Source organism: Pleurodeles waltl, chromosome 4_1 (assembly GCF_031143425.1).
Source record: "Pleurodeles waltl isolate 20211129_DDA chromosome 4_1, aPleWal1.hap1.20221129, whole genome shotgun sequence".
NCBI lineage: Eukaryota > Metazoa > Chordata > Amphibia > Caudata > Salamandridae > Pleurodeles > Pleurodeles waltl.
The window spans coordinates 142,306,834-142,326,176 of NC_090442.1; the positions used below are offsets into that span (position 1 = coordinate 142,306,834).

The window sequence follows — 19,343 nt, forward strand, 5'->3', positions numbered from 1 at the left end:
CAACACCATCACCTTTCCCACAAACCACTTAAAACCTTGGTGCATAGCTCTTTTATATGAAAGAGCGAGCATGTTTGAAAACATGAAGAATAAAAATAAAACTTCTCGTGCAAAATTAAACACATCAAAAACCTCAGGATAGTTATTGGAAACAGATATTAGAAAAAGTTTGATACGAGTGAATAAAAAAAAAAGAAAAAGGTACAGTAGCTTGGAATGAGCAGAAACATGCAGAAAGATTCTAGCTTTTCTCTATCTAAGGAGTTCAAAAAATAAACATATTGTCTCTGCTTGTCATTGTAAGCTATTAACAGAGAGCAAAAGAAAGAAAAGCAAAGTTCCCTTTCCTTTGCATCAAACAGCTGCTTCAATTCTGCTCCGTGACCTGACCTACCTTCCACCTCGGCTGCTAGCTCTCGCAGCAGGCATTGTGACCGGAACCTGACTGTAATAACCTTGTAATAATCGAGTTCTGACTGCGACTTGGTGACAATTATAAAGAAATTAGATACTGCTGTTTATACAGGTATTACAGAATCCCATGTGTTATAAATACAATAACAATTACAGTCACATTTAGGGAGCCGTTCATGACCTGTAAAGAGAAACATAGTGAAAGCAAATTAAATGCTTGCCGATAGAGAGCAGAGTGCAATTGATGATGTCAAAGGAAGCATGGGGCAATGAAAGAGAGTGCATGCTCGCTAACACAAATCTTGGACTATCCATGACCTATAATAGTCCTGGAACCTTGATATACCTTCGTAAAAAAATTGTTGTCAAGAGATTTTCATTTTTGATTTGTGTTTCTGTATCATTAGAGTAGTAATTTACCTTGGCTAGACATTGCTAATCCAGGTCGATTTTTTCTGGACTACATTTTAAAACATATTGGATGTGTTGCAGTGATGATGTAATATTTCAGGAATCATGAGACCTATATACTTAATTTTGGTGTCAAAATAGGTTTTGTGTCAAGTAGTCTTATAGAGCCAGAAATCAACTCCTCAGAGCAACCCGTCTGCCATTTTCCAAAAAGGCGGCTCTATAATGTGTTTTAGCCACCATACTGGTAATTTATTTTAATATTATTTTTGTTTCAGATTTTCCATTAATTCAAAGGTAGTAGCAGAGGATCTTTGCCTCCTGACAGCGTGTTGCTAACTACAAAATCTGAGGACTCCTTCAACAAAGAAAAATGTGCCATATGCCAAGCTAATCCGAAAGAAAAGCTAACATTATCTGCGGTTGGACAGAAGAGAGTTGGAGATGATGCAGAAATACAATAAGACGTAGTTCACAAAAGATTGAAACTGATGGGTGAAGAGGATCAAATATTTTATCAATGTAACAACAAGCACCACAAGTCGTATGCAATGGAAAAAAGCCTGGAAAAAAAATCATCAAAAATAGCAGAAACCAATAAATCACAACAAGCATCTGAGTCTTCTGAGAAAGCGACGACAACCAAACCCAATGCCTAATGTGTCTAAAACAGGAGTGCTAACTATTTTTTTTCATTTTCATAATCAGATCATAAACATTGTTTGGTGTATATATAAAAGGATTTAAAACCATTATTATTTGTTTCAATTCTATATATGTCTCTTCTTCCTCTGTTATAGCCACCATTTCGGAAAATGGTGGAAGGGTTGCTCTGAGGAGTTATGTTTCGTCTCTTTAAGACTATTTGACCCCCAAAACCCGTTTTGACACCAAAATGAAGTATATAGGTCTCATGGTTCCTCAAATATTACATCATCACTGCAACACATCTGCCATTTTTTTAAATGTCATCCAGAAAATTTCAGCCCGGATCAGCAGTGTCTACCAAAGCTAAATTACTTCTCTAATGATCCAAGAACACAAATCAAAAATTAATATCTTTGGACAACAATTTTTTCACTGAGGTATATCAGGGGACTGGGATTATAAAGAGAATCACAGTAAAAGCAGATTCTGTGCTCGCCTACAGAGCGCCTCGTGCAATTGACAATGCTAAAGGAAGCACATGGAGGCAGTGAAAGAGAGTGCATGCACACAAACCCAGGACAATGCATGACTTGCAGAGAGAGATATTCCTGGCTCTCTAGTAAAAAGCATGAGGATATGCTGTAATCAAAGGCCTTCTAGCGAATATCTACTTGTGACAAGTTAGTCTCTAACGTTCTCTTTGGTGATGTGTCTGAACAGAGAGGAGGGAGCTGCGTGGAAAGCAGGGACCAATCACTCTAATACCCATGGACATCAATCCATCGCCCAATTGAAAGGGATAAACATCAGGTGGAATGCTTAGTGCACTTGGCAGGAACCATAAAAAGGTCCTTAAGTCTGACAATAAACTGGCAGTTAGTTCTCAAAGGATTCTGAAAGGCATGGGAGCAGGTGGGGGAGTCCGCAGTTTTCAGTGACGCCACCTGTCAGCGGGCAAGTGGGAGCTCCTATGCTCCGTTTGTACAATACAAATACCAACAAATTCATGCAACCCATTTGAGAGGTGCAGCCTAGACACTGATCTGTGAAGTGGACGAAGGAATCTACACTCCGCTCATTCCCCAACTTCCCCGTATGAAAATTAAGGCTATTACCTGATGTCAAGAACAGTTCCTTTCAGCACAAATAAACCCAGGGGTGGAGTGACTGTGAAATGTTTATTCATGGTTGTGTTCTTTACACAGTCCTACTGACAGTATTACAAAGGGAGAGATGTTGTTGTTAGGCCACCATCACCAGCCTACACACCTTGAGCAAGTATGTCGAGGGATGTCGGGTTTGTTCTGGGCATCATGTACCCTTTATGATTGGGTTAAGAGTCTAGTTTTCCCGACTGGCCTCGGTAAGTGGAAGAATCTATTTCCCACTAGAAAATAAAGAGATCAAAGTTCCAATCGGACTTAATAATACCTGTGATCATACTCCGAATGGAGAATCGTATATCCGATGCATTGTTGTGTTCCAGAATCACCTCTTTAATATTGAATAAAGGTTGCTGGATCTAAGCTTGAGCCAGGTTTGGAAGAAAACACACCATCCAGGACGTGTTTCGCCCCTTCCTATTGCGCAGGCCCGGGGCTTTCTAAAGGCTGGTGAAATTAATGAGGGTAGCAAGCGTTGAGGTGTACATAAGAAAAAGGAGGAATCACTGTTTGGGGATGGGGAAAAGCGAGTACAATGATTGGTGAACATATCATATTTACATTAACACCCATGTGAGGCACGTAGTGAGAAATATGCAGCATCAGTGGTTAGTCAGCATGCAGCCTAGAAAGATTGTGATTCTTCGAGTCTCAAATTGTGTAAAAAAAGACAGACAATCACAAACATTTTTAAACCCAGCATGGAAAAAATAAAAAATATGAAAACATCTCTGTGAAAAACTACATAAAACAAAAATGAAATTGTGAAACAAATATGTCTGAAAACCCCTGGAGAAAAAGTAGATGTATCACAGGAGTCCATTATTGTGGGTTATTTTACCTGCATTTGGGTTTAAACACTAAAGGGTATGCTAACTAATCTTTCACGCAACGCAGCACAGCGAGCAGAGTTAATGTGCTGTGTTACGTGAAAGGGAGAGAGCAGAAATGCCCCATATTTACAAAGCTATGGAGCATTTTTGCTCTTTCCTTGCGGTGGTGCACTGTGTGCTGCTAGTGCAAAGACAGACACCTTTGCACTTTAGTGCAAGGGTGCCTGTGTAATAGGAAGGATTGTTTTTGTACAGGAGAGGCACCTGACTGCTCAACAACAACTCTTAGAGGCATTTTCCTCTTTCTATGTGTGCACACCTAGAAAGAGGAAATAACGAGGAGAGGAAATAACGAGGGGAAATAAAAATATTCCTCCTCACTGGGGAAGATGTAGCATTATGCAGCATTCCCAGGTTTATTAGCTTTTATAAATAAGGGAATTTGCCGAAATCCATGGGTGGATACATGGGAATGCCCCTGCTTCACCCATAGAACTCTTGCCAACTTGAAATGTAACATAATGTAGTGCTAGAAGCTGCAATGCGTCACATTTCTTTACAAAGCCACGCAAGGGAGTGCAAAGCACACCTTTTGTGGCTTTGTAAATATTATTGAAACCTTTACGATGTCTCTGTATTGGCTTGGGTGACATAATTGGCTTGATAATTCTGGACCTAAGGAGGACATTTGCTAACACTTTGCACCAGGTTTGTGTCTTATGTTGTACTGGGATTTAATTCCACTGCAAATCCTGATTTTCGTTGAAAAGTAGCCTATGGTAAGCAAAGTAGCAATATGTGTTGCTTTTCATTACTTTTCATTAATGAGATGTACCATGGATGGTACATGGCCATTTCCGTGCGGCAACCCATGGTTATTTACTAACATTAGTGGGCAGGGATTTGTGACAAAAAAGTTATGCTTCCATGAGGCAGGTGTAAAGGTTAAGAAACGTTTTCCTTTCTCAAATCTATCCAACTTTGAGTGGGTGGTACACTGTACGGCACACATACGAAGTGGGAAAATTGTTTAACTGTGTCTAAGCATACTATTTTGTTCTGGAAGGAGACTCTTCCAGAACAAAACTTATGCTTGACAACACACACAATGACAAAAAATAGGCATAAAAAGCGGGATCTGTCACGTGTAACAAAGGTACAGGTGAGATCTTGGTGAAAATGACAAATCAAGGTTTGAAAATCAAATATATATTTACTAACAATGTAAATCTAGTATTTGTGGACAAGAAAACTATTTTTTTTAATTTAAAATACCTTTCTGTATGGAGAAATGTTGGTTTTATTTTGTGTTACATGTATTTCGTGTGCCACATTCCCCCATAAGGGAGATCTCCCCAGAGCAGCATTACTGAATGTCCACTCAATACTTAAGAATACTTTTGAAATCACAAATCTTATTTTAGATTTTTTTAAATCTCAATATTTTACTGACTAGAGATGCTCAAATATTGCTCATGATCCAGACTAGTTGAAGCCACTCTGTTGAATTACACAATCCTTCATGTGGACCACAAAGGAGGGAAACGTGATGGGAGAGTACTGTACTGTACTGTATGGGGGCTTATATGGTGATTTCCATATCCTGAGCAAGGCTAAAAGCACTTAAGCCATTTACTTGAGGAAATGCCCATCTCTCGCACTCCTCCTTTTGAGCACCTGATTTTGAACTGTGTCAACTACTTTCAATCTATTAAAAGTATGGGGAAGAAGTTTAATTTTTCTCTGCCGATGGATGCTCAGGTGGTGGTGGTCACCTTTTCCTGTACTTTTCACTTGGAAAAATAATTCTATCCTTCCTTTCTTTAATGAAGAAGGTGGTTATAGCTAGGCTACCAAGGCCTACTGAGGATATTACCGACATTACAAGTCTAGCGGTTGGACCGCCGTCTCCGCCAGGATCTCTGATCCCGATGGGATGACGGTAGTCTTGGCAGTGATCAGCCAGGGCGGTGCTGAAGTCAGCATTGCCCTGCTGATTACAACCATGTTCTCTGCCAGCGTTTTCATGGCGGTTCAACATAGCACATTCCGAGGGTGCTAGGGAGGCCCCCTGTGCGACGGCATTGGACTCGGCTCCATGTGGAGCCAAGTCCAATGCTTCTGCTCATTTTCAACTGGGCTGACCGGTGGAAACCTTTTTTTCCGCCAGTCAGCCCAGTATGAATGAATGAATGAATAACCTTTATTGTACAGTTAATAAAAACCATTACACAAATGTGCCATTTGTTACCAAAATATAAAATCACAGTCTTGCCATATAAAATGCATAAATATTATGATTCTTAAAAAAATATGCCATTTGCTACCAAATATAAAATCACAGTCTTACCATATAAAATGCATAAATATTATGACTCTAAAGGGAAGATACAGTTTAGAAGGCAGATTTTACCCATGGTCTCAGTCTTTATTGGTACCCTTAAGGTGATTAATTCATATTTCATTGTGTGGTATTGTCCCGCTCTTGGCCTCATAATTTTGTTCACACATTTCCTAAAACTTTCTTCTCTGCCCTCTTGAAAAATTTCACCATACTGGATTTTAAGATTAGGTCGCCTGGTTTAAGGCATGCTATTACTGCTTGTCTGCATGTCTATACAGCACGTTGATTAAAAAGTGATTTTAGCAAGCATTTTCTTTCTTGCACTAAGGCTGGGCACAGACATATGAGGTGTATCAGATTCCTCTTCCCATGATTGCATAATCTACAACTCTCATTTGAGCTCACCTTCCCCCTTGTGTAATCTTTGTTGTCACCTGGCAACTTCCCTAATCGAAAATGCAAAAATTCTGTTTTTAGGGCAGGGGACCAGCCTACTTCAAAATAGAGCTGGTGTCGGAGGAACTTGTAATCATTTCACACTCCCCATGCATGTGATCTTTCCGATAGTGTTTTTTTATCTTTCAATAAGGATAGCATCTTCATTTTACTGTTTACTATTCTTTTAAAACATGCTACAGCTAGGTTACTTTCCCAACTTTCATGCAACCCTAATTACTTTATTGCTACATCCAAATAGAGCGCTGTGGGATGCTCACTATTTCTATGAAGTACTTGCCACAAAACCTGGCATAGGTCATTCCTCTTGTTTGTTTTTATTCTGTACCAGGTTTTTGTGGAGACCCCTTTTCTAGCAATAGTCTGGTTTATTAGCCCGAACTCCAAGTGTATTTGAGTTGGCGATGTGTTTGGAGGTAAGCCAAATATCTGTTTATATGTTCTTGTTATACTTGTGTTTAGACATGCTTTGTCGCGCCCACGCAGTGCAACACTGCCATAAGTTAAGCTAGGTGCCAATTTAGCTGATATCACCCTTAATAATGGTAAAATACTTGGACCATTAAAGGTTTTTTTTAGAGTTGAGAGGGCTATGCACAGTGATAAACCTTTCCTTTTTAAGTCCTCCCTATGTGGGTAAAGCATCCCCGTTCATCGAACCGTACTCCCAGATAACAATAGGATTGGACTAACTCCACCTGTTCTACATTCATGAACCATCTATGCTTTTTATTTATCCTCCGGCTGCATTCCATTACCTTGGACTTTTCTAAATTTACTATAAGACCATTTTCCTTTGAATTATTTGATAACCTTCCCACTAATCTTTGTAGTCTGATCTGTGTTTGGCTGATTAGATATGGACGTCGGGCCTAATCTCGGTGCATGTGAGTTTACTACTTTTAGTTTGTGCAAAAGGTCTGCTAGGAACAAATTAAACAGATAGGGTGCCAGGACACAGCCTTGTTTCAGTCCTTGGAAGGTCTTTATTTTTCTTGACAAGACAGACCCATTCCCTATCCGTAGCCTCACCCAAGTATCAATGTACAGGAACTGGATAGTGTTGAGTAGACCGGACGGAATACCCAATGCTATACGTTTCCTCCACAATAGATTATGATTCACTGAGTCGAAGGCTGACTTAAAATCGACAAAGCAAAGGTACATTGGTAACTTCTTATCGGTTTGTTTGTCCATTAACAATGCTAATGCTAATATGTTAGTTTCTGTTCCTACTCCTTGTGTAAATCCGGTTTGGTTTAGTAGGACAAGCTTTCTATCTATTGCCCATTCTCGCAATTAAGTAATAGGCTAACAAAATACTTTGTTAAAAGTAGAATTAAAAACTCTCTGAAGACTATTGGCCAGATTTACTGGTTGGTGGCTGATATTATGGAGGGGATGATGTCTCCCTTTGTGGCAGGAAGTTCTGATGGTCAGCTGAGGCAAATCACAGATTCATAATGGGATGTTCAATAAAATGAGAAACCTTTTTTGGGTTGAGGTGGGGCGAAAGGCCAACAGGATGTGTCCAGTGACCTGGTACAACACATTTTGTAGTGAAGCCAAGGCTTCTCTGGTCAAAGCCATAAAGTCTAAAGATAGATTATTGATGTAAGCTGCAAGGAGAGCCCATGAAAAGGTTGTCTACTTAGCAAAAATGGACTGGCAGAGGGTGAGGTGGGAGGGCCTGTTGGTAGCTGCCAAGCAGAAAGACCATCATGCCTTCTGGAATTTGGTATCCTTTGGAGGTAGGGAAGGGCTTTGGCCGATTGACACCAATATTTCAGCTAGTAACTGGGTTGCGCATTTCTCAAGCCTATATGTGCATCCAAGAGTACCTATAGTTGCTACGAGTGATATGGTAAGGCTGGGGGCCTTGGGACAGTTACCACTATTGATTACAAGGGAGGTGGTTGCATGTGTAGAGGATGCCCAGTTTGACTCCCCTGCTCCCGGGCCTTCCCTGTATGGCTATAAAATCACGGTCCAGGAAGTATCCGTTGCCATTAAGGGCATTATACCTAATAAAGGGCCGGGATTTTATAAAATTCCAGGGGACTTAAATAAGAGCGAGATTGATATATGGAGTTCTTACTTCTCAACCCTGTTTACTGCTGTTTTGAAAGGAGCTCCATTGCCCCCGACCTGGGTGTTCGTGAAAATCCAGTTAATTACAGACCTGTCAGTCTTCTTGATAGCTCACAAAGGCTTTTTTGTGGAGTTTGTAGGAGGCTGGACTGGCTTGTAGTGAGCACCAAGGGGTACTTGCACCTTGCACCAGGCCCAGTTATCCCTTATTAGTGTATAGGGTGTCTAGCAGCATAGGCTAATAGATAATGGTAGCTTAGCAGAGCAGCTTAGGCTGAACTAGGAGACGAGTGAAGCTCCTACAGTACCACTTAGTGTCATATGCACAATAACATAAGAAAACACAATACACAGTTATACTAAAAATAAAGGTACTTTATTTTTATGACAATATGCCAAAGTATCTCAGAGTGTACCCTCAGTGAGAGGATAGGAAATATACACAAGATATATATACACAATACCAAAAATATGCAGTATAGTCTTAGAAAACAGTGCAAACAATGTATAGTTACAATAGGATGCAATGGGGACACATAGGGATAGGGGCAACACAAACCATATACTCCAAAAGTGGAATGCGAACCACGAATGGACCCCAAACCTATGTGACCTTGTAGAGGGTCGCTGGGACTATTAGAAAATAGTGAGGGTTAGAAAAATAGCCCACCCCAAGATCCTGAAAAGTGAGTGCAAAGTGCACTAAAGTTCCCCAAAGGACATAGAAGTAGTGATAGGGGAATTCTGCAGGAAAGACACAAACCAGCAATGCAACAACAATGGATTTCCAGTCGAGGGTACCTGTGGAACAAGGGGACCAAGTCCAAAAGTCACAAGCAAGTCGGAGATGGGCAGATGCCCAGGAAATGCCAGCTGTAGGTGCAAAGAAGCTTCTACTGGACAGGAGAAGCTAAGGTTTCTGCAGGAACAACAAGGGCTAGAGACTTCCCCTTTGGAGGACGGATCCCTCACGCCGTGGAGAGTCGTGCAGAAGTGTTTTCCCGCCGAAAGACCGCCAGCAAGCCTTGCTAGCTGCAAATCGTGCGGTTAGTGTTTTTGGACGCTGCTGTGGCCCAGGAAGGACCAGGATGTCGCAAATTGCGTCAGGAGACAGAGGGGACGTCGAGCAAGACAAGGAGCCCTCTCAGCAGCAGGTAGCACCCGGAGAAGTGCCAGAAACAGGCACTACGAGGATGCGTGAAACGGTGCTCACCCGAAGTTGCACAAAGGAGTCCCACGTCGCCGGAGACCAACTTAGAAAGTCGTGCAATGCAGGTTAGAGTGCCGAGGACCCAGGCTTGGCTGTGCACAAAGGATTTCCGCCGGAAGTGCACAGGGGCTGGAGTAGCTGCAAAAGTCACGGTTCCCAGCAATGCAGTCTGGCGTGGGGAGGCAAGGACTTACCTCCACCAAACTTGGACTGAAGAGTCACTGGACTGTGGGGGTCACTTGGACACAGTTGCTGGATTCGAGGGACCTCGCTCGTCGTGCTGAGAGGAGACCCAAGGGACCGGTAATGCAGCTTTTTGGTGCCTGCGGTTGCAGGGGGACGATTCCGTCGACCCACGGGAGATTTCTTCGGAGCTTCTAGTGCAGAGAGGAGGCAGACTACCCCCACAGCATGCACCACCAGGAAAACAGTCGAGAAGGCGGCAGGATCAGCGTTACAGAGTTGCAGTAGTCGTCTTTGCTACTATGTTGCAGGTTTGCAGGCTTCCAGCGCGGTCAGCAGTCGATTCCTTGGCAGAAGGTGAAGAGAGAGATGCAGAGGAACTCGGATGAGCTCTTGCATTCGTTATCTAAAGTTTCCCCAGAGACAGAGACCCTAAATAGCCAGAAAAGAGGGTTTGGCTACTTAGGAGAGAGGATAGGCTAGCAACACCTGAAGGAGCCTATCAGAAGGAGTCTCTGACGTCAACTGGTGGCACTGGCCACTCAGAGTAGTCCAGTGTGCCAGCAGCACCTCTGTTTCCAAGATGGCAGAGGTCTGGAGCTCACTGGAGGAGCTCTGGACACCTCCCAGGGGAGGTGCAGGTCAGGGGAGTGGTCACTCCCCTTTCCTTTGTCCAGTTTCGCGCCAGAGCAGGGCTAAGGGGTCCCCTGAACCGGTGTAGACTGGCTTATGCAGAATTGGGCACATCTGTGCCCAAGAAAGCATTTCCAGAGGCTGGGGGAGGCTACTCCTCCCCTGCCTTCACACCATTTTCCAAAGGGAGAGGGTGTAACACCCTCTCTCAGAGGAAGTCTTTTGTTCTGCCATCCTGGGACAAGCCTGGCTTGACCCCAGGAGGGCAGAAACCTGTCTGAGGGGTTGGCAGCAGCAGCTGCAGTGAAACCCCAGGAAAGGCAGTTTGGCAGTACCAGGGTCTGTGCTACAGACCACTGGGATCATGGGATTGTGCCAACTATGCCAGGATGGCATAGAGGGGGCAATTCCATGATCATAGACATGTTACATGGCCATATTCGGAGTTACCATTGTGAAGCTACATATAGGTAGTGACCTATATGTAGTGCACGCGTGTAATGGTGTCCCCGCACTCACAAAGTCCGGGGAATTGGCCCTGAACAATGTGGGGGCACCTTGGCTAGTGCCAGGGTGCCCTCACACTAAGTAACTTTGCACCTAACCTTTACCAGGTAAAGGTTAGACATATAGGTGACTTATAAGTTACTTAAGTGCAGTGTAAAATGGCTGTGAAATAACGTGGACGTTGTTTCACTCAGGCTGCAGTGGCAGGCCTGTGTAAGAATTGTCAGAGCTCCCTATGGGTGGCAAAAGAAATGCTGCAGCCCATAGGGATCTCCTGGAACCCCAATACCCTGGGTACCTCAGTACCATATACTAGGGAATTATAAGGGTGTTCCAGTAAGCCAATGTAAATTGGTAAAATTGGTCACTAGCCTGTTAGTGACAATTTGGAAAGAAATGAGAGAGCATAACCACTGAGGTTCTGGTTAGCAGATCCTGAGTGAGACAGTTAGTCACTACACAGGTAACACATTCAGGCACACTTATGAGCACTGGGGCCCTGGATGACAGGGTCCCAGTGACACATACAACTAAAACAACATATATACAGTGAAAAATGGGGGTAACATGCCAGGCAAGATGGTACTTTCCTACAGAGTTATATTAGGTAGACTGCAGAAATGGATGACAGAAAAGGACAGTCGGCCCCCCATTGCAGGCGAGTTTTCGGGAGGCTACAGGCATGATTGATCAGGTATTTAGGCTCCAGATTTTGTACAGGAAAGTAGTTATTTTGGGGGCGGTCACCTGTATGTCATGTTTGTGGACCTCCGTTCCGCTTTCGACCAAGTACCCAGGCCGTCCATATGGCGAGTCTTGCAAGAAATGGGGGTACCCAGCTATCTCCAAGATATCATCGAGAGGTTGCATAATAATAACTTTGCACAGGGCAGCTGTGGACAGGCCGGCGAGCTGACAGACCTGTTCGCTGTAAGCAGAGGGGTTAGGCAGGGATGCGTACTGGCCCCAAGTTATTTTCACTATACATTAATGGTCTCATTGGATTCTTGGAGCAGGATGATAATGACGCTCCAAAGTTGGCGAACATGAGGATCCCAGCCCTCATTTTCGCCGACAACACCCTTCTTCTCTTAAAGTTCCCTATGTACCTAGAAAAGCTCCTGGACAGCTTTGAGAAATGTTGTAAAGAGTGGGGCCTAGAAATTCATGCGGGGAAGACTGTTTTCATGATATTAAACCCGGGCCATTCATCTAGGGCTAGCTCAAAACTTGCAGGGATTCTGCTTGAGAGAGTGCACACCTTTGCCTATTTGGGTATTACTCTAACTGAACATCTAGGGTGGCAGACCCACATTACTCAATGCAGGTTAAAACTTGAGCAAGTGGTGGGGCTATAATTAAGATGACTCATAACTCCCCATATCGACCTGTTCAGCTGCCTTTGTTGGTCTTGGGTGTGGCTACTTATGGAGCAGAGTTGTGGGGGCACCGTGATGTGTCCACCCTAGATACAGTAGAGAACCGTTTCATGCGTTCATGGATCAATGTCCCCATTAGTACCCCCCTGCTGCCCCTCAGGCTAGATCTCGGGATGAGAGCCCTTTCAGATAAGGCAGGGCTACGTCCAATCTTTTACTGGAGGAGGATCTGGGCTACCCCAGAGCTAGTGAAGGTCTCCAGCAATTCCCAGCCTTGAGGGCTCTCGTAATATCCCCTGGATTAAGTTTGTGAAAGCTAGGTTGGGGATATTGGGCTGGATAATATGTGGAGAACTCCGAGAGAGGCAAAGATAGTACCTAAGGCCAATGTAAAAACCGCTTATTGGCAATGCAAAGACTGTTCTATCTATTCCCGGGCCTGTCGCGGCACACTGACTGAGGATTTTCTCTTAATCAAGGATTCCTATCATAGTGAGGATTTCTTGGATGAGCTAGAGCCCTCTTTAGCCAGATGCTTATTTTTCTTAATCCACTATGAGACTCTACCCTTACAGTCGTTTACCGCAAAATGGGCCAATAACTCGATAGTTGTAGATCGGCAGTGTCTGGCATGTGGTGTTTGTCAAGAAACTGTTGAGCATGTAGTGTTCTTTTATCTGGGCTATAAGGCTAGAAGATGTTGTTGGATACTCCTGCTCTGTCGGAATTGGGGTATATGAGAGTTCAAAGTGGCATTTAGGATGTTAAAAACAGATATGAGCAAGCCAGTGATGTATGCTCACCCGAATCCTGATGGCTATGTGAAGAGTCAGGGCAAGATATGTGCTTCCCATGAGTAACAAGCTAATGCTGCTGCCCTGATGTGTGTGATATAATGAGAAACCTTTGTATATTTATTTATAGTTCATTTTTACCTGTTTCTGGAATTTGTTCATTTTGCAGACTTTTGTGATTTTAAGCTATTTTATCCTAGTAGTTTTTGATGTATCAGTGTTTACGTGTTTTATTATATGCATTTATAGGTTGTCTTCCCTTATTTATTGAGTGTTATGTTACATTTTATTGTTTTTATATACCTTTTATGGCCTATGAGCTGAAATAAAGGTTTTTCGAATGGAATCGACATTGTGATCAAAATGGTAGACCACATAAAATTCTGTAATATAGCTTTCTAGCCCGCCGTAGCAGGTTATAACAGCCATTAAAGGCCTGCTCCAGCATTAAAGGCCCGAGTTGAATGTGAGGGCCTTGAACAAGGGAGCGGGCCTTTAAGGGCCAGTATAGCCTAGCTACAGCGGGCTATAAAGCTATTATACTGCCCCTCAGGGCAGAATATTCTAATTAGCTAAACAAAGGCCGCATGGAGTCTGAGGGGGCTGATATCCCCTCGGCTCCGAGAGGCCTTTGTTCACAGCTGCTGGTGGAAGGACAAACATTGGAATGTTGGAGCTCCAGGTTTTTACCAGCCATTAGAAGCCAGGGGCCACCCCATTGTCTCCAATCGAGTGCTCAACATTCCAGTGTTCTAATCAGAATTAACTGTTTGCAATATGACAACTTTTTAGGAAACTGCTGAAAAATACATTTTTACCAATATTTTTTCCAAAGTTTTCTTTGGAAGGGTGAGCTTGAACATCACTGGGTAGAGCAAGGCTTGGTTAGCACATCACAAAAATGTATTGGAAACTTTGATTACTGCACTCTCAAAACCTCTGGAATTTAAGCCCATTTGTATGACAATTGTGCAGTAAAGTGAACCCTTCGGTCCTTTTTGTGGTTTTTTTTGTTTACATTTTCTCAGAGTGGGAGAAGAACCAGTGCGAATCCACCTGCCAGCAGTCCGCTAGCTTATTCACCTGACCAATTCGATGCAGTTTGTTACACATCACAACTTCCACAGATCACCAGCTGACACTGACTAAATGTCTGTCTACCAACTTTCCTCTTTAAGTCAAAAATCTGAGCGAACTTTAACTTTGTTCTGAGTGACGTCATGCTCTTTGAAGCACATCTTCCTGTAGCATTTCCCTTATGTGCAACCTTTTAAAATAAATTACTATAGGAATGTCCTTGTAGACACGGAAACTCAGGGAAAAGTTTGTTTGAAGAGTTCAGTATTCATGTCTTTCTGAACGGGAGGTAGACGAATTTCTAATATCATGTTTATTTAAGAAATTAGAAAGCAATGTATTTTTATTAGCGGCCTTTTTGGTGAGAATGTGTGTTACAAAATAGATGGGCAAGACGAATCCGAGAAAGTAAAGTATAAGTTCAAATTTCTTATTAAGTGGTGATTTTAAATTCAAATGATGAGTTGTGTTTGACTGCAGCAATTTGTAGAGCGCAACATACACAGCGGAATCTCGGCGATATAGAGAAAATACCAAAGCACTACAGCAAATGACAACACAAAAATAATAAAAGCGACAATAAAACGGGTTCCATCCTAAAACTGAAAACTAGGCTTTTCAGTTTTGTAGGAAAGGTTGGAAGAGAGGATAGTGCCCACCTTCACCACATGAGATTCCAGTGAATGATCGACAGATTCATTCTCTGGCCCTGGCTGCTGCAAGGCAGGTTCTGCCAGAAGGCACTCTGCAGTCCTTTCCCTCATCCTTTTCCATCCCTTTCCTCTCCTTCACCTTCTTTTGTGCCTCATTTAATCCATCGCGCAGTCTTATGTCCCCCTTCTCGCCTAAGAAGTGGTCCTTGGGTGGCGTAAAGAAGGGAGCGCTAGAGACTACGTTATCCAGTGAGGAATCAAAAGACATGTTCTAATCCCTACACTGTGTGATCCTGTGCAAATCCCTTCATTGTCAAACGCTATGGCCCATATTTATAATTTTTTAGCGCAGCATTTGCGTCGTTTTTTGATGCAAAATCGGCACGAACTTACAAAATACAACAGTATTTTGTAAGTTTTCACTGCTTTTGCGCCAAAAAATTACGCAAATGCGGCGCTAAAAAAGTATAATTATGGGTCTATATCTTAAACAGCAGAAAAGTGATGAATGGGCGTGCTTGAATCACACTCAACTGCTGGTAATTACTCTGAGTGCATTTCATTCCATTGTTTTACCCTGTCTTGCAGAAGCGTGCAAACCCATAGCATTTGCCCAGCGCCCAAATGGAGCAGTCCAGCCCAAACTTCTGATCAATGTGCTCTCTAAACGGGAGCAGACTGACCTTAGATATGTGTCACCCTTCTTGGGCCTCATTATTCACACCATCTGCCACTTGTGAGCCCTGAGGTAAAACAAAAGCTAAACACCAATATTAAGCAATATATAACAAAAAATAAAGATTTAATTTGCAACTTGTGCTTCGCAAGTCTCCGCATCCTCTTAATCTCTTCATGTTTGGGTGACTGGAGACTTTCAAGTATGTGTGTGCATCATGGTGTCACGGCAACAGTCCACGGTCCACGCTCAGCAATCTGAAGTGTCCTTAGTTCTGCCGACTCCTACTTACACACAACAGGTCAGCCACTAATTCGTTTTAATATAGGCTTCTCTTTCCTATTGGAGTGCTTTGGTTTCCCTAATGATCCAGTGCTTAATTTGAGTCAGTGGTTTCCGGTGTTTGGCACCAGCACTTAACTGTCAACACCGGCGCTTATGACAGTCTGCCACATGGTGGCACTGTCTATCCAATTTAGAGATGAGCACAAAAAAGGTTGTTTATTAATTCAATATACATTACAAATGAATATTTCCTGCCACCCAAGCCATTCTGAATTGTCTCACTTGCAAGAGTGCCGTGGCTAGCAGTTGTGTTGGTACTATCATTGGCAGCGCGCTGGCACAGACAATGAGTGGCGAAAGCTGCGATGGGCTCCTGGCTAGGGCCCTGGCACTTATTTTTTCACAAATTAAGCACTGACTCCATAAAATAGGCACAATTACCGAATATGTGGATACATGTAGCAGAAACATTTTACTAATAATTTTCATGACCACGGTACGTCTTTGATTCTGTGAGTAACATTAGCCCCCTGGTTTCCCCCTAGCAGTGGTATAATCCAGTCCAGTTCTTAGTGGACACACCCCATTTTGTTGCCGGCACCCTACACATACATAGCAACCATGTTTTTACTACGTCCTCATTAGCCTATGAACTTTGCCACCTCTGGCATTGCTCAGGAGTGTGTCACTCAGGCAGGGTCCCTGGCCTAAGTCTCATACAGCGTTGGGGGCAGGAATGTCTCATCCCTGCTCCTTGCCGACACCCAGTGGGGAGCGCACACCAGTGTCTCGTCAGCCGTGGGCCTCCATATGCGATTCAGCTCCCTCAGACCAATAAACTCTGCCCTCTAACCCCGGAGGCTGCCCATCCTTTCCTGTCGCGCGGGGAGGAGGGGATTGGAGGAGGAAAGCCGACCCTCTGTGTGCTTTCAGGCTGTAGACATAACTTCACACACGTGCAAAGTTTCCATACCTGTGGTGGCTGCGGTGAGTTACTCGCAGGTGCCCCCTCCTCTAAAGTTGCCAAGGCAACCAAATAGTATTCTTAAAGGCACCGAGCACCAGGCCACCTGCTAACCTAGTAGAGTGTGCAGTTTACCCACCACAAGTGCCGTTTGTTAGTACCAAATCCGGTTGCGTTCGTAACTTCTGTGACATTTTACTCAATGTCCACGAAAAAAAAAAGATTGTACTTGATAAACAAAACGAGCATTGGTAAAGCCGAACGGTTCGACATTGGCAGAAAGTATTCTTTCCTTTGTCACCGCTTGATTTGTTTTGTCATGGTTTGTCAGGAAAAAAAACCTCGCCAGAAAAAAAAGAAAACAGCTGAAAGCAAAAATATTTTTTGGTTCTAAAAACACACTTTGCAATAGTAGTACCTGGCACTGAAGGGAACTACTCTGTGTGCGGATGTGCTTCTTGTAAAAGGGCAGAATGTGTCACTCATTGTAAAGTTAGCCAATGCCTGGAGTGGGCTGACCCACTGCCCATGCTGTACGCTATAGTGGGAGGACTAACAATGTGAATGGCACAAGAACAGACCAGTGGATTAAGAAAGCTGAAAGCCCCTTCAAGTATCTCATACATATAATTTTAGTAAAATTAAAAAGCCATGACTAACGCCAGACCTAACACTACCACAGTAATAAGTGCACCCAGAAGGGCCAAAGGATTCCAGCAACGATTTTTATGATACAAGTGGGAGATTCTCCATACCAGCTCTCCAGTTACACAAACCACATGCACCAGAAACTGAACGAGCTGGAAAACATTGTAACTGAGCAACTGACATTTTCACTGTGGCAACGTGTCTCAACATTCAAAGCATCTTTTGTCCATAGACGACCCTTCTATGGTGCAGCAATCTCAGCTTGAAACTCGCTCCATCTTTCTTGGACAAACACATCTACTGAGCACCAGCACCCACTTCCTCCTCTTACCCAGGACTCATCACCCCCCTCCGAGGTGCAAGTACTGTTACTCTCTGGTCTCACCTGCTCCTAAAATGTTTCATTGTGTGGGTTCCCAGATGAAAGTACTGTTACTCCCTTGTAGTGTATGTTTATGTTCTTTAACTGTGTAACTCTATGAGGACCAGATGTATCAAAGGGTTATACACATTCTGTGCCTATGGGAAAACGCTTTAGTCCATATGGCCTTAAGTTTCTGGTTCATGTAAAGCGCCTAGATACATCTAGGTGCTAGTGCGCTACATGAGAAAGTGATATGCAGAACCTGATATCTGTTTTCTAAGCACTTATATTATTAGCACTAAAGAGTACGGGGCACAGGTCAATCAATGAATGACCCAAAAATCACACAATATTAATAACTTTAGAAGCTGACATAAAAATCTTTGCTACAAAGTTGATCATTAACCTAACAATCATATTGGCTTCCCTAGTAACTGAATAATATATTCTTCGGGGCCAGCCTGCACACTGAACAATGAAGGCGAATGCACTGAATTTTCACATTTTCCAATTTCTCTGAATTTGAATCATTTGCAGGGGAAAAAAATCTGCGATTTTACAAAGTATTAAGGAGTTTGCATAGTATAATAATAAATCCTGTGGAGCAGTCGTGACGTTTCACATCTTTATGAATAGCAGATGATAGTATCACCCAAGTCAATGGTGCCCACGTGCTGTCGTATTTACTTTGACTTACTTGTGTTTGTAAAGTTGCTTCTCAGTTCTAGAAGCGCCAAGACACGGCCACTGCTTTGAATGGCACTCTTCCCTATCTGTATCACACTTGGTTATCCTTGGAAATGTCCTGCATGCCTCTGCAGAGCATGGCATGGCATAGATGCACTTCCAACACAACGTGACACATCTGCACAGTTTTGTCATAAAGTAGAAACTACTGGTATGATTTCCAAACGTTTCAAAATGAAATAAAAATAAAAATTTAGGTGTGCAAAAAAGAAGATTCTGGTTCACAGCATAGAAAGTCAGAAGAAATGCCAGTTTTGGTTAAAAGTGTCACATACAACATGTGGCCACTTGGCTATAACATAAACGGTTCTGTCTTTTGAGAGGGCCGCCAAACATTTTACTTATTGTTTTGATCTATATTTACTAGCACTTCATACACCTGATGAGGGCAGACAGCTCCCCCATTTGCTAAGAGTTCCTTATTTGGCTTCCTGGCACCCTTTTGGGGTGTACGGTTAATAGGGTGCTGGATGTAGTTTGGCCTAAGATGTTTTGGGGGCGAGTCTGTGAGGTTCAATGAGATGCTTCAGACATTGTGCTGTCAATGTGGTTGCACAGAAGCACGAGGTGTTGCAGGGAGTATGAGAATAGCCGCAGTCAAGCATTTAGGAGTGCTGCGGAACATTAAGGTGTAGACTTTCCTCAAGTGCACAGCGACTGGATGGTGGAGTGAGGCCTTCTTCCTGGGACCTCAGGGCGGTCAGAGGCTACTCGGACCCACTGGCACAACTGGAGCTGTTTACTACTGATGTCCAGGGCCACTGTTGTAATGGGGCACACAGTGAAATGGCCAAGTACTTGTCTTTAGCCCTTAATTCTCTTAATATTATTGCAGCAGAGCAGTCCAAGGGTTATTCAAGGCC

General features: G+C 43.2%; 1 protein-coding gene across 1 annotated transcript in view; it reads right to left on the reverse strand.

The window, feature by feature from the left end:
- SYN3 (synapsin III) overlaps positions 1 to 19,343 on the reverse strand; it is a 941,464-nt gene that overhangs the window by 37,140 nt on the left and 884,981 nt on the right. The gene's annotated exons all lie outside the window — the stretch shown is intronic.